The following is a 6,287-nucleotide window of genomic DNA, read 5'->3' as shown; positions in this document are numbered from 1 at the left end:
CTGGCCCCAGAAACCGTAGTGTTCAAGCTGTGGAATATAAAGATTCCCAGTCACCAGGGATGACAGTTGACATTTGAGAATGTACCTCATGCCAGGTAGTATTGTAAGTACTCTGTGTATATTAACTCACTTAATCCTCACAATTAGGTGAGACTGCCTCATCCCCACTTGAAGTTGAACAAAGAGGTTTAAAAATTGTCGGGTGTGCACAGCTGGTACCATGATTCAAGGACTTGAGTCAGGCAGTGTAGCTCTAGGACACCCCGCCTACCTGCTGCACTCAGCCCCCTTCTTCATGGAAGCATTCTAGCCCACCCTAGTGGGCTGCTTGGCTCCAGAGTCCTGGTGGGGCTGATGTGGTTGTTGACCGGTGGAAGGCTAGGGAGCAAGTGTAGCAAGTCCCCGGTCTTGCAACAGTGGCTCAAGCATGGTCTTCCATGCCCACTTCCAGGAGAAGACCTTTCTTCCACCCTGGACTGGAAGGTGGAAAGGGGTTCAGGGCACTCCTCCAACCTAAGAGCAAGAACCGTGGTTTCACAAACAAGCATCTGCCCTGGGACATCTCATGGGCACAGCCTGATAACCATGGCAGGTCCTGGATGCAGGCCAAATGAGTGATTACTAGGAACGCCCTTCTGGAGGTATTCCAAAAGCAGAAAGCCAAGGCTGGCAGCCAGAGAAACAGAGCAATAGCCATTAATAGTTTCTGCCATCGGGGCGCCTGGGTGGCGCAGTCGGTTAAGCGTCCGACTTCAGCCAGGTCACGATCTCGCGGTCCGTGGGTTCAAGCCCTGCGTCAGGCTCTGGGTTGATGGCTCAGAGCCTGGAGCCTGTTTCCGATTCTGTGTCTCCCTCTCTCTCTGCCCCTCCCCCGTTCATGCTCTGTCTCTCTCTGTCCCAAAAATAAAAGTTGAAAAAAAAAATTAAAAAAAAAAAAAGTTTCTGCCAAGCATAGTACATGGTGGTTATACATGCTTCTAGTTACCGCTTTAAATACAGAAGACAGGGGCGCCCGGGTGTCTCAGTCAGTTAAGCGCCCGACTTTGGCTCAGATCATGATCTCACCATTTCTGAGTTTGAGCCCCATGTCGGGCTCTGTGCTGACAGCTTGGAGCCTGGAGCCTGTCTCCCTTTCAGATTCCCTGTCTCCCTTTCTTTCTGCCCCTTCCCTGCTTACGCTCTCTCTCAAAAATAAATAAATGTTAAGAAAAAAAATTAATACAGAAGACATGTTTTACAAAATGAAAACAAATAGTTAGCAAAATAATCGTATGTGGGATGAGTATATAAACAGATGGGGTACTATGAAAGAGCCTGAGAGGCCCAGCTGTAGATTGTGTGGGTGAATCAGGCCTCACTAGAATTAATCGACAAGAGACACAAAGCATAGTTGAGTGAGACATGCAAAGAGGTTTGGACATTCCAGCAGTGGACTGTGTAGCTCAGAGGTAGGAACTAGTTGGGGCTGGTTAAGAGCCTTTAAGAAGGTGTGGGTGGAGGGGCACCTGGGAGGCTCAGTGGGTTAAGTGTCTGACTCTTGATTTCTGCTCAGGTCTTGATCTCATGGTTCATGAGACTGAGCCCTGCATTGGGCTTCACGCTGACAGTGCAGAGCCTGCTTGGTATTCTGTCTCCCTCTCTCTCTGTCCCCTACTGCTTGTGCTTTCTCTCGCAAAATAAATAAATAAACTTAAAAAAAAAAAAAAAAAAAAGCAAGCATGAGTAGAGCCCAGAATCAGGAGTTAGCAAGATGGGCTTCCTTAGGAAGAGGTAGGACCAGGCCCTGATCAGCCAGTGCAGTGAGCTTCTAAACACTCCAAACAGCTATTAACAGGTGTCAGGTTTCATACTTCAAACTTTGAAGCTACACATAGTTGCCATTGATATATAAATTCTACCAGAGCAAAAATATTGGAAAAGTTTCCAGTTAGTTTGTTCTTTCCCAATTTTCCTTGCAGTGACTAAGAAATTCCAAAGTTGGAAAAAACTGTTTAACCACATAAGGTTCAATTGCTAATTTATTTCAGCAATATACTTTGACCAAGGTACAGCATTGCCTCACTGTTGCCTGATGTCACCATTTCTAGCCATTGTGATAGGAAATAATAGGTTATAAATATTTATAGGCGAGGCTATGTCAGGATTCCCCTGGTGAATTGCTCTAGACTCCTTCACCATCTATCTGGTCCCCTCCAGGCCACCTCCCACTCCAGCCACCAGTGACTTTGTCCACTCCACAGATCCAGCCATGGCACTCACCTGTGTAGTAAAACCCTTCAGTGGCTCCCCTTGGCCAACAATGGAAAGCAAGGCCTTCAGGACCCTTCACAGCCAAACCGGTGGAGTCTCCAGCCTCATCTATCTCCCCCACCTTACTCTGCAGAAACATGCCCCCCATAGCTCCTGGCACCCCAGACTCATTTGTGTGTGCAGTTCCCTAACTAGGCTGTGAGCGCAGTGTCAAGGATTTGGTCCAGCACCCACCTCAGCACATAGCGGTGTCAACAAATGTGTGTTAGATTAATAAACAAGTGATCCCCACCCTTTCCAACAAATACTTGCTGAAACCCATAGCAGATATGACACCGCTTTAAGGTGAAATGACTTCCGTCAGTGTTTGGGTTATAAAGGGCACTTCTATTCCCAATGATACATGGTCAGCTATGTACTCAGCTAGTTACCCTGTGTGTAAATGTTGGAGAGAAGAAGGGAGGTGAGGTGGTTGTGGTTGCTTTATCCTGTGAGTGATATCCAGTAGATACCAAACTATTTTGGTGATTAAATGTGTGTGGTTTGGGGGGTTTTATTTTGGTTTTGGTAGCACATGGTACAAACCTCAAAAGTCTGCACAGTGAAAAGTAAGTAACTGCCTTCTACCCTATCTACCCCCCCACCCACCCACCCAGTTTCCTCCCAGGGCCAACAGCAGTTACCAAACTCTGCATCCTTCCAGACAAACACTGCAGGTAAATTGCTCCCCCCTTTCTAAACACAGTTGGTAGCAAAGGAGATAACTTTGTTCTGCATTTTGCTACTTTTATTTAACAACCTATCTCAAAGATCTTTTCACTGCAGTTCCTGTAGTTCATATAGAACTTTGTAACGGCTGCCACATATTCCATTGTATGGCTGCACCGTAATACATTTAAGTCAGTGGTCCCAAGCTGAGGTGCAGAGGGGTGATTTTGTTACAGCAAAAATGCTGCCAATAATGTCCTTGGATGGACGCCATTTCAAACTTTGGCAAGTATATCTATCTGTAGAAAAATCTCCCTGAAGTGGGTTACTTGATTCAAAGGGTGCATGCAGTTTTTATTTCAGGAAAGCAGTGTCGTCTTGCCCTCCGTGGAGGTTGTACTAGCGTGCACAGCACCTGCTGTCACGGCTGGGTCTGTACCCCACACCTGGCCAGCACAGAATATTAGCTATTTGATCTTTGCTCAGTCTGATTTTGAAAAAGTGTCTGAGGGGCATCTGAGTGGCTCAGTTGGATGAGCATCCCACTTCAGCTCAGACCAATCTCGTGGTTTGTGGACATCAGGCTCACTGCTGTCAGCACAGAGCCTGCTTTGGATCCTCTTTCAAAAATAAACATTCAAAAAAAAGTGCCTGAGTGGTTCCCCCCCACCCTGCCCAGTTTTATTGAGATATCACTGACATATAACTGCATGGGTGTACAAGTTTAAAAAAAAAAAAATTTAACATTTATTCATTTTGAGAGACAGGGTGAGCAGGGGACAGTGAGAGAGAGGGAGACACAGAAGCAGTCTCCAGGTCTGAGCTGTCAGCATAGAGCCTGATGCAGGGCTCAAACTCATGAATCTCAAGGTCATGACCTGAGCTGAAGTCAGAGGCTTAACCAACTGAGCCACCCAGGCACTGCATGCACAGGTGTGCCATTTGATACATGTATGCATTGCAACATGATTACCCAATAAGGTTCGTTACTTTCACCTCACATAATCACCATTTTGCTGCTGATGTTATGGTGAGAATATTAATGCTCTACCCTCATAGGAAGTTCCGACTATACAAAACAGTATTGACTGCGGTCACCGTGCTCCTGGCAATTACTCATCTTTATAACTAAGAGCACAGTTTTCTTACTATGAAGCAGATTGGGCCTCTTCTCATACACTTAGGAGCCACTGTAGCCCTAATTAGAGGTTTGTTGGTTTTTAAAAATGGATGTATATAGGTTTTCTCCCTATGTGAGATCACAGGGCCAAGTTAATTTTTTCCAGATGGCTATCCAAGTGTCACAACACCATTTATTAACTAAGCCATCTTTCCCCCTGCTGCTTTAAGATGCTAGCTTTATCTTTTACCACATTTCACACATAGTTTGGTCTTTTTCTGGCCACTCTGTCCCATTGGTCTATCTATGATCTTTACACTTGATCTTAGCCAAAAGGTCAAGAAATGATAGTCTATGATCTATGAACCAGTACTTGAAATTACTATAGCTTGATACTAATATGACTTCTAAAAATATGGATTGACCCAGTCAATAAAATTTATATTTTTCTAATGCAATTTCTTATCTCAAAATCTTATTTTCTTTCACTTCACTCAAGAGGATAAATTAGAACTTGATTTTAATGTTTGGAAGAATGTCAATGAACTTTTCAAAGTTCTCTATTTTTTAAAAAAATTTTTTTTTCAACATTTATTTTATTTTTGGGACAGAGAGAGACAGAGCATGAACGGGGGAGGGGCAGAGAGAGAGGGAGACACAGAATCGGAGACAGGCTCCAGGCTCTGAGCCATCAGCCCAGAGCCTGATGTGGGGCTTGAACTCCCGGACCGTGAGATCGTGACCTGGCTGAAGTCGGACGCTTAACCGACTGCGCCACCCAGGCGCCCCATCTATTTTAATGAAGATTTAAAGAGTCCTTCCTTACACCTAACCTTTTATTTATTTTAAATGCTATTATTTTTTTTTTGAGACAAAGAGAGAGAGAGAGCAAAGGAGAGGGGCAGAGTGTGTGTGTGTGTGTGTGTGTGTGTGTGTATGTGTGTGTGAAAGAGAGAGAGAGAGAGAGAGAGAGAGAGAGAGAGAGAGAATCCTAAGCAGGCTCAATGCTCAGTGCAGAGCCTGATGCGGGGCTCAATCCCATGACCCTGGGATCATGACCTGAGCTGAAATCAAGAGTCGGATGCTCAACTGACTGAGCCACCCAGGCATCTCAACATCTTACCTTTTAGACCAAAATTTTAAGGATGTATTTCAGTCCTTTGTACATATCCTTTTCCTTCACTGTTGAACTAGTCTAACCAGCATCTCTGAGTAGAGCTTAAGAGGTATTGCTATGTCCTGTTTAAGGGTGTGTCCATATGTCCTTGTGATGATGGGCTTTTAGCCATTTTTCTGGGTTTTTTTTTCTTAAGTCATTGAATGAAAAGTCAGTATAATATAAAAGAATTGAACAGCATGGTTAACAAACTTGACCTCATAGAACAAAAATATGTACAAAATGCAGCATTGCCACTGGCAGAAAGCTGAGACCATATACTGCGTGTCAAAACTAAAGCACATCTTTTATTCCATTCAAGATGCATCAGCACATTTTATAGTGTGATCCCCTTCACAGAAGATATTTTCAAAGCTTATCTTCAGTTTCTCAACCATAGTAAGCAAGTTACTTTATTATTATTTCTTCGAAACTATGGTTCTTTATTTTCACATGGACAGTTCAAAGGAAGTTATTGTTTAATGTAAAAAAGACTCCCTGCCCCCCCTCCCCCTCCCCCCCCAAAAAAACCCTCGGACTTAGAAGAAACCTAAATCTGTCACCAGGCGCTGGTTGAAGAGTTCGTATTTTTATGAGGGAAATACAGCGCAGATTTCTCTAGAGAGCTGTCTTGAAGAAGGTGTGCTATTTAGGGGAATCTGAGATGGGGTCTTGGGATTGATCAGCTGAGGGGTTTGTTTAATGAGTGGAGTCTGCATGGGCAGTGACTGGTAGGGCAGGGAGGGTCAGCACAGGTAAACGAGGTCAATGATTTGGGCATCGCTACAGGGGTCATTAAGGACACTGGCTGTCAGTGACTGTGGGAGAGGCTAATCATCAGGTGCAAGGTCACCCATCTAGTAAGTGGCAGAGCTGGGATTGATCTCAAGAAGTCTTGGGGCACCTGGGTGGCTCAGTCGGTTGAGTGTCCGACTTCAGCTCAGGTCATGATCTTGCAGTTCGTGCGTTCGAGCCCCTCATCGGGTTCTGTGCTGACTGCTGACAGCTCAGAGCCTGGAGCCTGCTTCAAATTCTGTGTCTCTCTCTGTCTCT

The sequence above is a fragment of the Felis catus genome, chromosome A1, assembly GCF_018350175.1.
Source record: "Felis catus isolate Fca126 chromosome A1, F.catus_Fca126_mat1.0, whole genome shotgun sequence".
In the NCBI taxonomy this organism is placed as follows: domain Eukaryota; kingdom Metazoa; phylum Chordata; class Mammalia; order Carnivora; family Felidae; genus Felis; species Felis catus.
The sequence above is the reverse complement of the archived record's forward strand: the minus strand, read 5'-3'. Positions refer to the sequence as shown.